The 18,874-nt window shown below is 48.1% G+C and overlaps 1 protein-coding gene across 1 annotated transcript in view; it reads right to left on the bottom strand.

The window, feature by feature from the left end:
• Positions 1 to 924, bottom strand: part of LOC140409703 (uncharacterized) — an 80,680-nt gene extending 79,756 nt beyond the window's left edge. The window contains exon 1 of the mRNA XM_072497993.1: positions 809 to 924. The gene's annotated coding sequence lies outside the window, so the exon portion shown is untranslated. The remainder of the gene's footprint in view (positions 1 to 808) is intronic.
• Positions 925 to 18,874: the final 17,950 nt, after the last annotated feature.

Genomic DNA, 18,874 nt, shown 5'->3' with positions numbered 1-18,874 from the left:
TTGAGTTCCCCTCATTAAATGATGGTGAGTATCCCCACTGTAAAACAGGTCCTGACGATGAGAGAAACAATCTTGTCGATTTTCCTGTGGTGCAGACAGTTAATGCAGACAGCAGCATACTTGAGAGCAAATCTGTGCTGTTGCAAGGCATCACACATACATCTATAAGACGCAAAGCATCCAGCCAGGCAGACAAGGATCCATGATGGGACAACTAATATTGCAACTAAAGATGGCAATCCCCACCCATCAGTGTCAACTCCCTTGGCCTTATAAGGCTCAGTTTCACTGTTTAAATCATATCATCCTTTTAACACTTGGTCCGCTCCAACCCTCTCCCCTCAGAATAATGCACATGAACAATTTTGACTCTATAAAGTACAAATGTTTCAATGGACAATGCCGCCTTGAACACATCACACGTTTTCATTATTCTGCTACTCGGAAAGCCTCTTCTTTCTGGAAAGGGTTCTGCTTTAAAGGCTGAACCCCACCTCAGTGAAGACAGCTCTTACCTTCAGATGCCAAGAGAGGTCAGAAATGTGGATAGAGATACATGTCACTGCCCTGCAAAGGGGAGGCTGGAGGGGGGTAAAAAAAAAAGCTTCTGAAAAATAATCCTCTGAAGCTGACTTATTAAAATCGAACAGTTCTATAAGAATCCAGTCACTACATGCTTTCAAGGTGGCAGGAATCATCAAAACTGCTCCTGCCGATAACAATCTCCTCAGTGCGATCCTGTTACTAAAAGATATTTTAAAATAAGTTAAGCATGCTTCTGACCGACATAAGCAGCATCTTCACCCACCTATGCCTCAGGAGTGCTACTGAAGTGTCGAGCAGTTTCTGTACTGTATATAGCACCTAATCCTGCATCACAGCCCTCGTCAGCACTGTAATTACATTACACACATACTGCTTCTTTTAGCTGTCTCGAGGCCTCGCTATCGGATTGCACATCAGCAGCAGTACATAGTCACAACATCACCCTGCTTTTATCCTTCAGCTAGAAAACCTCATCAATAGGGAGATGCATTCTGGTGGCAGCAGCAGTAGCCAGACATGACTCAGTATATTAACCCTCCCTTTAATGAGCTAGAACCAACTACTGCACAGGCTGTTCCAGGCTGTAGGGTTTAAGGCAACTCCCTCACCTCTTCCCAGTATCAGGCAGTTAGTCACCAGAAAACCTCTTCCCAGCAGAGGGGATTAACTCTTTCATCCGGCTCTCTACCCGTAGCTGGCAATCATAAACCCTTACTCCCAGAAGACGGGATCCGCCTTTTCATCGACGTGGCTGCAAGACAGAGTGATTCCCAGTAGAAAGAATGAACTTGTTCTACTAAATTCTCTGACTTCCCAGCAAAGAACTAACCTAATTTACCTAACTCACCACCGCATATCTTGCTCAACAGAAAGGACACATTTTCTTACACTCGTGACTACAAAGGCAATTCCAAACAGAGGAAAATAAACCTTTTCCCACGTTTCTCTCCAAGTTCTGCCTGCCAAGCAAGTCCCACTGGCTCTGACAAAAGAATTAATGTGTTAAGTTGCAATGCCAAGAGTTATTGAACCAAAAGGTTCTACGTTAACGCCTCATAAGGAATTCATGTTACTGGAAATTTAACATTTTGCTTTGGATCAATGTCCAGGAAGCCCTTGCTTCAATCTTGCCTGCCATAGGTTAAGATATTCAATCACAGATTTCCTTATCCCACCTTCACCCCAGACAAATACACAATGGAACAAGAGTATCAATAACCTTTTGTTGAGCACCATTAATCCAAGTCATCCCCTTCTTACATAGTCATTGCCATTGTAAAGCTCCAAATGAGCCTCTAACTTTGGCAAATCCTTCTATCCCTTTCTCCTTATCATATCATACCCACTTCTATATTTAAGGGTAAGGTTGGTAAGTATATTCTTAAGAATGTTCTACTATGCTCTTCGCCTCAACCACTCCATGTGACAGTGAGTTCCACATTCTAACCTCAGACAGGTTAATGGGAATTCAGACTTGACCAAAGTCAAATACACAACCCACAGACAGACTGCCAGATCATGTCTGGACCTGCCCCATCAATCACGCATCAGGAGGTTATCGATTCGATTGATATGCACCGATTTGTTTTCAGTTGCCCAGATCGAGTCACACCTTATATGGCAACAGGTTACGTGCAAACACCATTGTGGATGGACACCTGGGGGTGGGCCCCCAGTGTCCTGTCAAGCGGTCATCATATAATCCATTGCGTGTTGGGGCCCCCTCCCAAGGCCTCATTGGCAGAAATCCAGAAAAGTTTCTGGAAAGGCGTGAAGGGAAGGGGTTAAAGATAGACACCCAACACACACCCCAGCAAAGACTCAACGTGGAAGGTGGCGTTGACCATCCGGAAGACTGATCAGAGAAGGAAGGAAGCTACCAGCGAGACCCACCTTCGTAACGACGGACCTGAGAAACTCAGAGAATTGGACCCACGGTGATGTGTTGGGTGTTCTGGATCACATACAGGTCACCAACACTTGAAATAGTGCAACACTATTTTATTGAATCATTAACTGTTTAAACATACTCATATCATTAACTGTTTAAACATACTCAGACTGTGGGTTAATACGATACTAGCTTTAACTAAAGACCTTTGCCTTGTCCTAACCAGTCGATGCACTCAGCACATGGTGAATGTCTGTGTTACAGGCTGTGAGCTCTGTCCTCCTAGCTAGCTGCAACTCGAATGAGCGGGAACTCTGATGCCCCCTGTCGCCACCTAAATTGGCCAACTCCCGATTTAAAATGGCGAACGGCAAAGGCTGATGGGAAATTCAGCCAACACAGGCAGAAACCAGCAGGTGCAGGTTTGCTGTGTATTTAACTCTGCAAAAGCCCAGACAGCATCGATACCAGCGACCATCAGCATGATAATGTAGCAACCATCTACATACTAATGAGCAATCCCCGGGAACAATAGCAACATTTGGGACACACAAAACTAAGCCAGACTCCCCGGCGCCAGCAGGAGCCAACACAAAGGAGGTTAACGAACACCTCAAGACCGCCCATCGATCAGGGAACCGCTCCAGTATTGGAGAAATCGAACCAAGCGATTGGAACAAAGTCCAATCACCTAGAACCAGGTACAGGGTCCGCCCCAAAAGGCGGGAAGCCCCTGGGGACTATAAAGTTAAGCCCCCAAGTTCAACTTGCTCTCTTCTTCCTGCCCGGGTCACCCAGCAACACGAACCAACATTGACCGTGACCGGTGCAGTGACCGCTGAAAGCCTGTAAGTCTTAATTCAACGCTCGCTACGAGATAGGCGCTCCTAGCTACCAATCCGTACCAACTTCGAATCCCGCAGACTCAGAACACGAACAAAAGGCCATTTGTTCCCCTGACCTGTTGGGCCAGTCCGAAGTTAAGTATAGGCCTGTTAGTATAGAAGTAGCTTAGACGTAGAATTTGTGCATGAGTAGCGATTACTGTGTATAATAAATGTGCTTTGATTTCAATCTTACTAATCGGTGTATTGAGTTATTGATCATTACTTGGACTTCAACCTCGTGGCAGTATCATAAAGATACCTGGCGACTCGAGAGCAAAGGTAATAAAACAGAGCAATTGAACCAACCGGAAAGTTAGCAACACCCCTGTCTTTATAGTGCGTGTGCTCTCACTGGTGATTGGCTGCGGTGTTGTGTGTGTTGATTGGTCCCACTGTGTGTCCATCAGTGTGTGTCTGCACCATGATATACTGGTGTATATTATGACACACGGCTGAACCAAATCTTGGGAATCTTTAGTCTATTTAAGGGTTAATTTAAGGGTTAATATTGTTAACTAAAATTGGTTTGACTTTATACTTGTGTTGTCCTTTGTTATCCTCACTAATAAAGACATCTGGGTAAAACCTTTCATTAAAGTACTGGTCGAAGTATCTGAGATTTTACAGATACAACATCCTTCATGTTATTAAAGACCTCTACCAGGTGACCTTTTAACTAGAGAAAAGCGCCCTAGCCTATTCAGTATTATCCGAGAGCTGTATTCTGAGTGTTCTGGTATCACCTTTATGAATATTTTTTTACAATTTCTCCCACACATATATCCTTTTTGCAGCAAGGAAATTAGGGGCACGATCTACCACAAAAACAGAGTCTGTTCTGGATGGGATTAGAGGGGTAATTCCTGGCACTATAACCCCGCTACCTAACGGCCCTTGGGTTTTTTTTCGGCCTTAACGAGGAAGGCCCCATTGAGGCCACACTCAGTCACAGTTCCTGAACTGAGGAGTTCCGCAACGCCCCAACCCACCTGTTAGTGGAGGTCTTCCAGCCCCCCGCCTCCCCCCTCCCCCACACCCTATCTCATATGTGCAGGGCACTCCCTGGCTCAATCCCCGGCGAGACCTCTCCCAGGATTTACCACCTGGGCACTTTGGCACTGCCAGCCTGGCACCTAGGCAGTGCTCCTGCCAACCTGAAAGTGCCACCTGGCACCAGGCAATGCAGGATAGCACCTGGGTGGCACTGCCAGGGTTAGCCTACACTGCCAGGCATCAGTAGTACCAGGGTACCACCCTGCCTGGATACCAAACATCCGGGGGCCTCCGATCACCTGGGAGACCCCCTGCCCCCCAAGTGCCGTTCCGCCTGATCCCCGTTTGTGGGGACCAGAGCTGAATGACGCCGGCTGGGGTCTCCTCGGCGAGGTCGGTAGATCCCGGGAGCCGGTTTGAGCTGGTGTCAGCAGAGTTAAATGATCGATTCAGCTCACCGAACTCTGCAAGTTCGGGTTTAGCCCATTGTGGATGGGATCCAGATCGTGACGACTTTGTAAGTTAGATCTCGCGAGGCGCAACGACCATCGGGAGTCCGGAAGAGACCTCTCCCAGGATTTACCAGCCACGTCCCATCCCGATTCCGGCTGGTAAATCGTGCCCTAGAACTCTACACAGTACTCCAGGTGTGGTTAAGCAGTACTTTACAGAAGTTTAACATAACTTTGCTGCTTTTGAATCCCATACCTCTAGAACTGAATCATTTTTTATGTGTCTTGAGGATCACTCTTTAGGACGTTCCCCTCTGCAATAATGGAACACAAAACAATGATTATGATTCACTACATGGTGATCTCCTGATATCAGACAGTCCAGCATGGAGAGTTCCCACATCGAGACTATAGAAAAAAAGGGGAATATTATAGGATTGATACAGCTCTGTAATTGTAATCACTTGGGCCACTGAGGTAGCATCAACTCCAAATAATGCTCCCTTGTGCCTTCTTACTTTAAAACAGGGAGAGGGAATGATGTGGAATCTAAGTGCTATTCTAATGCTATGGCCAAGCAGCTATGAATCACCGCTTTAAGACACGGTCAATAGTAGATATTGGAGAGAGCCACAGATGACAAGGAAGGTGGGTCAAATATTCCCAAGCCATGAGATAGCTTTTGGGAACAGGAAACTGAGTAAATAACGTTGCACTGACCTAAGAAGGAAGGTGACCTGAAAACCCCCCATCCTCATGCCAGCAGATACACAATGATAACGATAACAATGCTCATATAAACAGTACAGAGGCTCCAGCTCGCATGAGTCAGCACAATTTTATAAATAGGATGCCCGTCATAATTCTACTGGAATTCTTTGAGCAGCTAACTAAATGAATGAATAAAGGGCATTCAGTGGGTGCAATTTTTCTGAGCTATTCAGGCAACATTCAGCACATTTCCACATGCACAGTTTTTAACAAGACTGTGGCCCATGGAACTGATGGGAAGTTAGCTAGCTGGGTTAAGAATGGGCTTGGCAATACAAAGCAGAAGTCAATGATAGAAGGAAGATTCGCCTGAGGCAAAATAGTAGGAGCACAGAGATATCAGGGCAGCACGGTAGCATAGCGGTCAGCACTGTTGCTTCACAGCGCCAGTATCTCAGGTTCGATTCCCGCCTGGGTCACTGTCTGTGCGGAGTCTGCACGTACTCCCCGTGTGTGCGTGGATTTCGTCCGGTTGCTCCAGTTTCCTCCCACAAGTCCCGAAAGACGTGCTATTAGGTAATTTGGACATTCTGTTTTCTCCCTCTGTGTACCCGAACAGGCGCCGGAATGTGGCAACTAGAGGCTTTTCACAGTAACATCATTACAGTGTTAATGTAAGCCTACTTTGTGACAATAAAGATTATTATATTATTATCACTGTGTCTCTAACTCAGTGTTTTTCAAACCTTTTTGCCCGGGACCCATTTTTACCAACCGGCCATCCTTGGGGGCCCACGCTGGCCGACCTTTGCGACCCATGCCCACCGACCTTCACAACCCATGCCGACGGACCTTCGCGACCCACGCCCGCCAATCTTCGCGACCCACGCCAGCCGGCATTAGCGACCCACCATTTTCTCTTAACTTTAATGTTAGAGGTGAGCCTGGGCTTATATTCTATAGTCTAGAGTAGCGAAGAATGAAAAATAACCTCATTGAAACAGGCATTATTCTCTCAGGACTCTACAGAGCAGATGCAGAATGTAAGTTTTCCTAAGATGGGTGGTTTACAGCCTGGGGATATAGGCTGCAAATTACAATGTGATGATTTGAGACATAGATGAGGAGGAATTATTTAACTCAAAGTATTGTGAATCTTTTTAATCTCTACAATTCACTATCAAAGAGAATTATGCAGGCCCAGCCATGGAGCATATTCAAGACAGATGCAGGAAGACTAAATTGAATTTTTAAAAAATCCTTCTCCTGGGTCAGCTTGCTGACGTCAGGAGGAGGCGATGTTTCTCTCTGGGCTCCGGGCATGCGCACTGATGAGCAGACACGAATGCACAGTAGGCCGGCATTTTTAAAGCCGCTTGCAGCTGGCATTTTTAAAAGCCGGCTGCTGCGGCCGTTACGCCTGAATTCCCACGATCATGTACACCGCGATGGATGGCTCGGTGACCCTCCTGACGCCTGCCCGCGAGTCGCGACCCCCACTTTGAAAATTGCTGCTTTAACTGGTCACCAACAATTTGGTGAAGGGTACTTCTAGTCACATTACTACAGAATTTACAGTTCAAAAACAGGCAGCTCTGTGCCAGTGTTTCTGCTCCACAAGAGCCTCCTCACACCCTATTTCATGCATCCATATAAGTGTATTCTATTATTCGTTTTTTCCTCAAGTACATATCCAGCTTCGCACTAAAGCCATATAGATATTCGCCCCAACTATCCATGTGGTCCTAAGTTCTACACTCCAATCATTCTCTGGAAAAAGTAGTCTGTGGGAATCTCTGTTGGCGGGATCCTCCGCTTCACTGACCCATTCCCGCGCATTTCCCGACGGCGTGGGGTGGCCACAATGTGAAACCGGAGAATCCCGCTGCCGGTGTGGGCACACCGCACAGGAAAACGGGGCTGGTGGGACGGAGAATCCTGCCCAGTGTCTCTTGGTTGGATTTATTGATGAAAATCCTGGGTGCAATTACCCCAAAAGATTTCTAAGGGTCCAATTTAATGGAAACATTTTGAAGTGTGGTAGCAAGCAGGAACCGCCGCGAGCTTCGCAACACTCGACCTGGCGAAGCCGTCACCGGTATCAAATGTTAACTGGTCCACTAAATGAGACCCCACGGGCTTCACACTGTAAATGATGGTCCCCATTGCTGATTTGCCACCCCCCTCCACCCCCCTGATGACCATGTGCCTGGCACTGCCCCCGCCCAGCACCGTACCGTGTCCCGGCCCACCCATGTCCAACAGTGCTGCCTCCACTCCACCACCAACCCCCCACCCTCCATCTGCAATGAACGATGTGTGCGACTCACAATGCCCTCTCAGTGCCTCCACAGGAGAAGTTGGCCCACAACAGGCGGGAGGGGGCCCAGATGGGCGCCGGGGCGCCGGACATCAGAGTCCTCACCACCTCAGATGAACAGGCCCTGGAGGTTGCGGGGCTGGCCAAGGACAGATCGGTCACCGTACAGCACAGAGGTGAGGATCCACCGGCCCCCACGCAGATGACCTCCCACACGTGAATTGTTAATGCCATACAGAATGATCCATCCCTCCCACTGACTACATGTCCATTCTCTGCACGATCTCCATCGGATATTGCCGGTCCAACCGGGGTAGTCCCTCCCCCTGTCTCCCAAGACAACAACACAGAAGGAAGCACCGAGGAGACCAATAAATTCACAGAACAGCTGTCATCCCCACCCTCCACGAGCACAGAGACAGACGCCTTGGTGGGCGACAGTAGTGATCAGGCTTCTGGAGCACATTCTGGTGAGCACCACATAGTTGCTGATTCACATCAGGTGGAGGCAGGAATGCCCAAGCGAGGCAGCGGTCTAAGGTCAGCTGGATCCCAGTCAGATGTTCAGCCTCTGGACCAGGTTTACCCAGAGCTGATGCAGTCGATAGGGTGCGGCCGTGATATTCAGAGGAGGGTGTCAGCAACCCTCCAACAGATCCATAGCCGATTGGATAGCTAGTCTCACTCTAATATGCAGTCTCCTGAAGTAACCAAAGGTTTAGATCTATGCCCTTTGCCTTGGAGGCCTCGGGCAAATGCTGTTCAGTACTGGTCTCCACAAACTGGCACCAGATGGCATGGCACTCTTGGAGGTCTCCCAGGAGATTGGAAGCCCCAGGTGTATTCCCTCCAGGTAAGGTGGTACCCTGGTACTGCTGGTGCCACCTGGGCACTGCCACCTTGGTCTTGCCATCTGGCAGGGTGCCAGGCTGGAACTGCTAAGGTGCCAAACTGGCATTTGCAATTGTTGGGCCAGGAATGCCTGTGCGGATGTGGGTGTGGGTTGTAGGGGAGCCAGGGCACCCTCTTACAGTTAGTTGGGCTTGGGGGTGGGGGGTGGTTTGCGGGTTGTGCAGGGGCTCGGGAGATCGGGACATTTAAAAATGGCATCCCAATCTTTCCCATCACTGAGGAGTTTCAGCAATCTGGACTCCTCGGTGCAGGAAAGGAACTAAGTGCAGCCTTGGCCGCGTGAGGCCCCATATCTAACCGAAGTCACATTAGATAGCGTTTTGTTTCTCGGCGCTGCGAGCGCTGGGAAACAAGAGGCTAAACGTTCTCGCTATGAGACATATTTCTCATTTGGTTCGATTGCATCCATTGAGAGAGACATCAAAGTTTTGAAGGCTACAGACTTTTACCTTCATCTGACAGATCATTTTAATTTTCATGCTGGGAGAGAGCTTAAAGGTTGTCAAAGCTACAGAAATGTGCTACACGTCGCCCATCCCAAGAAAGACCCCCTGACCTGAGCCCCTCCAGACCAGCCCAAGCCACCCCGACCTCCCTTGAAGAATCCCCCTCGGCATCCTGAAAGTAAGTGTAGAGAGGATACTCACCCTTTGCCTGCCCCCCCCCCCCCCCCCCCCCCCCAGGTGTTCCTGGTGCCTGGTCCCCGCTTTTAGGGACCCGCAGTGACTCGCGCCAGTGGGACATCCAGCTGGGGGGACGGCGGGAACAATTGGGAGGCTGCAGCATTCCACTTCAATCTCACTAATGAGTTCTGGCGAGAATATAATCTCGCTAGGGAGAGCGGGCCGGGAGACTCATAATGGGTTTGACACCCGGCGAAAATCTGTTTTTTGGCCTCACACCTGATTCAATGAGCGAGTGGGAATCACGGCTAGGGCTGATTGCCCCAGAGGATTGCATCCCGCCTCCCCCACTACTTTTCTCAGCTCTGGACTGATGCACAAATGGAGACATCTTTAGATTCTAATATTGTAACCATTATGATATTGCCAATGACAATTAAGCTATGTGCTCAGATGGCTAATGAAAGACATCATGATAGCATTCAAAAGCATCTGTACCAACTAAGTGGCTAAAGATGGAGTGAAGCAAAATTATTTTCATGTAAAAGATCACATAAAGCTTCCAGTTAACATGAACCACTTTAAAAAGTTAACCAATTATTGGAGCCTAGGTGTCGCCGTTCTAATGTCTTGTTCGCTGCTGCCTTTACTCCCATCAGCAGCTTGGAATGTTACCATTGTAATATAACTAACCCAGTTCAAACCACATTGCACTGATAGCCTGGAATTTTAGTTTGATTGATTGGCTACAGGGGTCAGAGAGAGGTTTAACAGTTCCAATGAGTATTCAATTCCACCATGAAATTAAACTGGGGCAAGCCCACAACTGTGCATACAATCTAATGTATGGCATTTTTTGTTGTGGAAATCATAAAAGCCTGGAAATTATGGTCAGTGGAGACATGTTGCCAAATTAAGGTTTAACCCTTTATTTGCGATTTGATTGGAGGAGTTAACGGGAAATTAAGTAGCAGATAAAGGGGATGACACCGGCATATTTGATGCTCATTTGAGAACACAGCTAATTGTAATTTCCAGCCAATATTGATCAGAAAGCTATATAGAACAAAATGCTCTACCAACTGGCAACTAGGCTTGGCAACTATAACGTTGTGTCACATTGCATATTCCATAGAGCAATAATAATCTTTATTAGTGTCACAAGTAGGCTTACATTAACAAGGCAATGAAGTTACTGCGAAAAGCCCCTAGTTGCCACATTCCTGTTCGGGTACACTGAGAGAGAATTCAGAATGTCCAAATCACCTAACAACACGTCTTTATGGACTTGTGGGAGGAAACTGGAGCACCCGGAGGAAACCCACGCAGACACGGGGCGAACTTGCAGACTCTGCACAGGCAGTGACTCAAGCAGGAATCAAACCTTGGTCCCTGGCGCTGTGAAGCAACATATAGAAACATACATTGTGTACTATGAGCCCGGGGCTGGGCTGGAGAAATCCCCTCAACCGGGCCACGCCGCCCCGACGCCGGCACGCGATTCTCCACAGAGCGGAGAATCGCGACACTGGTGCCGGCGGGTTTGGCGCGGCGCCGGTCGCGGGCCGCTGTACGCGGCTGGGCCGCCGATTCTCGGCCTGGGATGAGCCTAGCGGCCGCTCTAAAATGGCAGAGTCCCGCCGGCGCCGTCCACACCTGGTCGTAGCCGGTGGGAACTCTGCGCGCAGGGTCGGGGGGCAGCCTGTATGGGAGGGAGGGGGGCTCCGACCCCGGGGGGGGCCTCAGATGGGGCCTGGCCCGTGATCGGGGCCCACTGATCGGCGGGCCGGCCTCTCGCTCCCTGGGCCTATTTTCTTCCGCGCCAGCCCCTGAACTCCCGGGCATGTTGCGTCGGGGCTGGCGCATTGAGGGAGGCCACCGCGCATGCGGGGGCTGGCGCTGGCGCCACTGCGCATGCGCAGATCCCAGGGTGCACAGTTCATGCCGGGATGGGAGGCTGGAGAAGCGTGAACCGCTCCAGCGCCATGCTGGCCCCCTGTAGGGGCCAGAATCAGTACTCCTAATGGCCCGTTCACGCCGTTGTGAAACGCGACGGCGTTTCCGACGGCGTGGACACTTTGCCACCGAATGGGAGAATCCCGCCCTATGTCTTACACAGTCTTCAGCATATATTGTACTCACACATTGTGCAGTGTGAACAATCTAATTTATATTGTAAACTGGTGGATTATTTCACATTTATTTCTTGATCGCAAATTGGTGATAATTCAGCAAAGGTATCAGGCATGAAGTGTTAGGCTACTTATAGGAGCTTCCGGCAAACGAGTTAGTCATTTGAAGGAGTCTCTGTCAGCATACATGATGTTCATCAGACAGGCATAGCAATTACACTCTTGAAAGGGTTACATTAATCCACAGAGGCAGCTCAGGAGGTGAAGGTGAAGGAGAAGGCTTTAAGCACACTGCAATGTCAGCCAACAGTGGTTGGAGGTTGTAGTCCATCTACGATTTGTAAAAGTGGGTAGTGAGGGGTGGGTGGCAAGGTGACAGTAAAATCTTCAAAGAAACTATCCGAGATGAATGGAGTTGCACTGGAGGACGTATTGGAATGCTTAACCAAAACAACTTGAACATTGAATAAGACCATAAGGACAGAAGAACAGGGGTAAGCCATTAGCCCCTTGAGCTTGGCACTCATGGCTTATCTTCGATCTGAAATCCACTTTCCTGCCTGATCCCTATATTCTCAATTCTCTAGGGATACTGGTCCAGCCCAGTTTAGATAGAGTCTGTCCCGATGGAAACAGCTCCTTCCTTTCCCAGTACCAGTGCCAGTGCCACAAGTCGAAACCACTGTCTAGCGCATCATTCTTTGCACCATGCATTCAACTTTCTGATCTTTCTGAATGTATGGCAATTCACACTTGGCTCAGAACCTTTTAGATTTTGCTTATTAATTTGGACCCTTGCTCCTCAAACTCCCTCCCTTGAACATCACTTTTCATTCTACCTTTGCTGTTAGTTCTTACATGGATATCACAACTGGATCTTTTCCCTTATTCTCTGCTCATTCCCAGTCACAATGAGATATGCTTACCCCAGCACTGGACAGGAAACACAACCTTTGGCACTCTCACTGAAGTGCAAAAGAACAGTTTCTATTCCCCTGATTGTAATATCTTCTATTACAACCCCATCTGTTTTAGTTGCCCCACTTGAATGGCCTTCTGTACCATGGTGTCTGGTCAAACTGCCTATCTTCCTGTCATCTTTGTTCTCATCTCCACAGGTAGCAAGTGTCTTGTACCTCTTTGACGAGGTGAAAGACAGAGATTCCTCCATCCCTGCATCCTGGGTCCCCATATCTGCCTGACTCAGGGTCACAACCTCGGATGAAATTTAAACTAACCTAAGGGATGTGACTGCCTTCTGGATCAAAGTGCCCAGATAGCTCTATTCCTTCCTAATGTACTGAAAGCACAAGTAGACCTGGAATGACGAGGATAACTGCAGAATTGTGCTCTGCTCAGTGTGATGGCTGCTTGCAAAGTTTCAATTATAAGTCAGAAAAGTTGATGAGGGGACAGGGATGGTCAATCAAAGCTGCCAAGGAATAACAATAAACCAATGTAAAAATGGTGACCAACATCCTACCCTTGAGACCTGGGATTGGTCAAACACTAATGTATGTTATTCTCTAAGTCTGAATAAAGACTGTAGACTTACAAGCCAACACAAACACTTTATTCAAAGGGTTCGTTCTGCTTCCAGAGCTCAACTAGATGTAAAACAGTCAAGAGGTATCACCAGTGAAACTAAGGTAAACTGCCTATGCTGAGCTGTCTCTGTGTGCTGCTGCTCACTAGCTCTGTGCTTCTAAAAAAGGCGGATCCTGCCTTGGCTTGACGCTTTATACCCACCTCTGATGCTGCCCTCTAGTGATGCTGTGGCTGTTACATCTGTGCTGCAGTCTCTGGTGTATGTGCAGATGTATGTACAGATGTACAGATCACTACATCACCCCCCTATTGATTTGATATATTTTCTAGATTGGCTGCAAGAAAACTGTACATAACAAGTGGTGAGACTAAGCAAATCTGCACACTGCGAAAATGATAAAGTAACACAGAAACAATTAACTGTGTTATGAGTCCATCATGAGAAATGTTCATATTCGTCTTGTGTGTGTGTTGAAGTGTCGTTACAAATCTAGCCAGTCAGGTGCCTTACTGCTTCTGCTGGAGCGTCTTAACGGTGGTGGTGGGGATGACGGTTTGATGTCATCAAGAGTACTGTCTGGCATTGTGTGGCGAGGAACGTCCAGTGGACTAATGGACTTGGTCAAGTCCAGCATGGGAAACACCGGCGTTGTAGGCCGAAGCATTAACAGATCCCGGCGGTTATGGCGAAAGAGTATTCCCGCCGACGACTTGACAATGTAGGGCCGCAGTGCTTCCTGCCTGATCATCGTGGCTGGCTCAGACCATCCACTGATCCTGACGATGTCGCCCATGTTCAATGGCTTGAGTGGGATCACATGTTGTTTGGACCATAGTACCCGCATTTTGTCGAGTACCAGAGCGTTATCGGGATCTCGGAATTGAATCGCTGGTAGGGTTGTCCGGATGTCCCTGCCGAAGAGCATCTGCGCTGGCGACAGTCCTGAGCTCAATGGGGTTGCTCGGTAGGATAACAGCGTTAGGTTGATGTCCGAGCGTGAATCTGTTGCCTTGCGAAAAGGTCGTTTAACAATGTGGACACCCTTTTCCACTTTCCCATTTGACTATGGGTAGCGCGGACTGGAAGTTACATGCCTAAAGCTGTAGCGGTCTGAGAACTCTTTCCATTCCCAGCTCGTGAAGCAGGGACCATTATCTGACATCACCACATGCGGGATTCCATGTCGCGCGAATGTCTCCTGGCACGCCTTGATGACAGATGAAGACGTGAGATCATGGAGTTTCAGTACCTCCGGATAGTTTGAGTAATAGTCCAAGATCAAGACGTAATCACGTCCTGTGGCATGAAATAGGTCAATGCCCACTTTTGTCCACGGCGTCATTATGAGTTCGTATTGCTGCAGTGCTTCTTTGGGTTGATGCCTTTGACAGGTGTCACATGTCATGACCATGTCCGTTATGTCTTGATTCATGCCGGGCCAGTACACAGCCTGCCGTGCTCGCCTTTTGCATTTCTCAATTCCTAGGTGGCCTTCATGAATCTTATATAGCATCTCAGCGCGGAGTGTGGCCGGAATCACAATCTGCGCATTGCGTAGCAGCAGGCCGTCAACTTCAATCAGTTCTGACTTGACATTCTGAAATTGTGGACATTGTCCCCTCGGCCAAGCGCGCTGGAGTAGGTGCAGCAACCTCCGTAAGGTTGCGTCTTTCTGAGTCTCCTGTCGGATTAGGCAAAGCTTCTCATCCGAAGCAGGCAAATTCTCCATGCATAACTGTGTTTGGGCCTCGATCTCTCTGACAGGGGCTGATGGTGCATTGTCAGTGCCAATTGATCGGGACAGTGTGTCGGCAATGGCAAGGTCTCTTCCCGGGGTGTATACTAGGGTGAAATCATACCTTTGCAGTTTCATCATGATGCGCTGCAGACGAGGTGTCATGTCATTTAGATCCTTGTCTATGATATAGACCAATGGTCTGTGGTCGGTTTCCACTATGAATGTGGGCAGGCCGTACAATTGGCCATGGAACTTCAGAATCCCAATGAGGAGTCCGAGACATTCTTTTTCGATTTGTGCATATCTGCACTCAGTTGCGGTCATGGCCCTGGACGCGTATGTCACCGGGACCCAGTCAGACTGGTCGGCCTGTTGGAGGAGAATGGCGCCAATCCCGTCCTGGCTGGCGTCAATGGAGATCTTGGTGGGTCTGGTTGAGTCAAAGAAAGCAAGGGTCGGTGCCCTCGTTAGTTGCTGTTTGAGATCTACCCATTCATTTTGGTGACGTGTCCACTGAAACGCAGTGGTCTTTCCTAGGAGATTGCGTAAAGCTGCCGTCCGTGCGGACAGGTTTGGGATGAACCTGCCGAGGAAGTTGACGAAGCCCAGAAATCGTAGCACCGCCTTCTTGTCGTGTGGCGTCTTCATGGTCCATATTGCAGCGATTTGCGCCTCATCAGGGCTGACACCCTGAGATGATATGGCGTCACCCAAAAAGGTCACAGACTCCTTCGCAAATGTGCATTTTGCCTGGTTCAGTTTCAAACCATATTTATGAATCCTCTGAAACACCTTCTTCAGACAACAGAGGTATTCTTCAGTGGTGGACCATGCGATGATGTCATCCACATAGACTCTGATACCCTCGATGCCCTCGGTCATTTGCTCCATTATCCTGTGGAAGATCTCTGCCGCAGATATAATGCCAAAGGGCATGCGATTGAAGCAGAAACGTCCAAATGGCGTGTTGAACGTACACAGAAATCTGCTCGAGTCATCGAGCTGTATCTGCCAAAACCCCTGCGAGGCGTCGAGTTTGGTGAAGATACGAGCATTCACCATCTCAGATGTGATCTCTTCACGCTTGGGGATGGGGTAGTGTTCCCGGTGAATGTTCTGGTTCAGGTCCTTCGGGTCTATGCATATGCGAAGATTTCCAGAAGGTTTCCTAACACAGACAATGGAGCTAGCGCAGTCAGTCGGCTGTGTGACTCGCGATATTATGCCTTGTGACTGCAATCTGTTGAGTTCCGCTTTCAACTTCTCCCGCGGTGGAGTTGGAACCCTCCTGGGCGGCTGAATGACGGGTTTGGCAGGGTAGGGTGCACATGCCTTTGAATACGTTGGGGTAGTCTTGTAGCATGCTGTGGATTTTAGCTTCCAGGCTTGATGGATCCTGGGTGTGCATGTAAATGCGTTGCACCAGCCGCAAGTCTTTGCAGGCCTGAGCGCCTAACAGTGATGATTTATTGTCGTCTACAATCTCGAATCGTAGCTGCTTGCGTATCGTCTTGTTGTCCACCCGGAGACGGCACGATCCCTTTGAGGCGATCTGATTGCCGTTGTAGTCCTTCAGCCGACATGCAGCGGATATTATTTCATGGTCTCCTGGAATCGAATGGCGATCCTTGCTAGTGAGGAGGTTAGCTGAGGCCCCAGTGTCAAACTTGAAGACTAATGGAAAGTCATTGACTTGCACAGTCGCAGTCCACTCACTGCTGGAATCAATGCTGTTGACCGGGTGAGGCGTGGCAATTGTTGCGTCATGTTCCTCAATTGTCTCGATCGTGCTACGACAAGTGAATTGCCGCAAGCGAGGTTGTCCTCATCCAAGGAATACTCATCATTGGGTTTTTTTGTGCTCCGTTGAGTCTATGCTTTTTACATTGAAGTTCATGTGTTTCTGTCTTCATTTGCAGTGCAGCTCTGCACTGTGAGGCAAAGAGGTTGTATTTGCCACACTATAAACATTGTTTTCCAGGCGTGTCCGCAGCGTGGACACGTCATGAGCTTTCCCTCCACGCTTGCGCATGCACAGTAGGCCTTTCTTCCGTGTCAAATCTTCTTGAAAACTGCGCATGCATGTGGCCTGCATCCAGGTTCGCGCGCACGGGATTGCCGTTCGAGGAGTGCCTTCTGGGTGCCTGGGCCTCAATTTTGATGGGCTCGACCTCGTGGTGAAGGCCTTGGTCCCAGTAAGTAAACTCCTCATATTCTTCTTTACTTTTTTCATAAGTAGAGCATCTTTGCATGGCTGTTTCTAGGATTAGGTCTTTTCGTTTTAATAAGGATTTTCTAAGTCCCTCATCAGATATACCATTGACTACCTGGTCTCTGATGAGGGAGTCACGGAGGTTTTCAAAGTTGCAGGATTGAGCTAGTAATTTTAAATCAGTTACAAAACTGCTGAAAGATTCTCCCGGTTTTTGCAAGCGCCTGGTGAACTTGAAACTTTCAAATATCTCATTCACTTCAGATTGACAGTGGGTTTCAAATTTTTTGATGATTATTTCCAGCTTGCCCTTGTCCTCCCCTTCCAGGAAGGAAAAGGAATGTTATATTTCTAATGCCTGCGGCCCTGCCAGGGATAAGAGCAAGGCTATCTTCCTGGCATCAGACGCTGAGGTTAGATCCTTAGCTTCTAGATATATTTTGAACTGTTGTATGAAAAGTTTACAATTGGAATGCATATTACCAGTGGTCTTGAGCAGGCGTGGGGTTGGATTGGGTCCATCGTGCCGATTGGTAACTGAAGGGTCCGAATGCTGCGAGGCTTTCCTTGGTCGAATGTCTGGTTTCAGTTCTCTTCTCTTGCTGGTGTCTAGCTAGCTTGCTGAAATCACTCCTGGTACTATATGTTATTCTCTAAGTCTGAATAAAGACTGTAGACTTACAGTTAGCACAAACACTTTATTCAAAGGGTTTGTTCTGCTTCCAGAGCTCAACTAGATGCAAAACAGTCAAGAGGTATCACCAGGAAACTAAGGTAAACTGCCTATGCTGAGCTGTCTCTGTGTGCTGCTGCTCACTGGCTCTGTGCTTCTAAAAGAGGCGGATCCTGCCTTGGGCTCGACCCTTTATACCCACCTCTGATGCTGCCCTCTAGTGATGCCGTGGCTGTGTCCCTGATGTATGTGCAGATGTATGTACAGATGTACAGATCACTACATAATGTATAATGACACTTGCCCTAGGTCTGATTATATAGCCAGTAAAAAAGAGTGCAATGCATTATCATAGTATAAACTAGTACACTGCATATATACTGCAGTATATAGGATGCCAAACATTATATATTGAATATCAGATGTTGTACATTTCCTAGTATCTGCAACGAAAACCTCAAATTGCTACTCATATGATAACAAACACTTCCCTCGGTTACTTATTTGGTGCATTTATTGACCTTAACTCCTTGTACATGAATTGGTATCTACAATGTTCAATGCAACAGCTGTACCAAATGAGAAAACTAAAGCTACATTATCATTATAAATGTATAATTATATATGCAGCGATCATTTAAGAATAAGAAAGACCTGGGAGTGTTGCTGATTTTCTCCTTGGTTCAATTGCTCTGTTTTATTACCTTTGCTCTCGAGTCGCCAGGTATCTTTATGATACCGCCACGAGGTTCAAGTCCAAGTAATGATCAATAACTCAATACACCGATTAGTAAGATTTAAATCAAAGCACATTTATTATACACAGTAATCGCTACTCATGCACAAATTCTACGTCTAAGCTACTTCTACAACTAACAGGCCTATACTTAGCTTCGGACTGGCCCAACAGGTCAGGGGAACAAATGGCCTTTCGTTCGGGTTCTGAGTCTGCTGGATTCGAAGTTGGTACGGATTGGTAGCTAGGAGTGTCTATCTCGTAGCGAGCGTTGAATTAAGACTTACTGGTTTCGGTGATCACTGGAGTCACTGCACCGGTCACGGTCAATGTTGGTTCGTGTTGCTGGGTGACCCGGGCAGGAAGAAGAGAGTGAAGGGGAGCTGCTGAAGAGAGCGATTTGAACTTGGGGCTTAACTCTTATAGTCCCCAGGGGCTTCCCGCCTTTCGGGCCGGACCCTGTACCTGGTCCCAAGTGATTGGACTTTGTCCCAATCGC

Source organism: Scyliorhinus torazame, chromosome 1, assembly GCF_047496885.1.
Source record: "Scyliorhinus torazame isolate Kashiwa2021f chromosome 1, sScyTor2.1, whole genome shotgun sequence".
NCBI lineage: Eukaryota > Metazoa > Chordata > Chondrichthyes > Carcharhiniformes > Scyliorhinidae > Scyliorhinus > Scyliorhinus torazame.
This window is presented reverse-complemented; position numbering and strand designations above follow the sequence as displayed.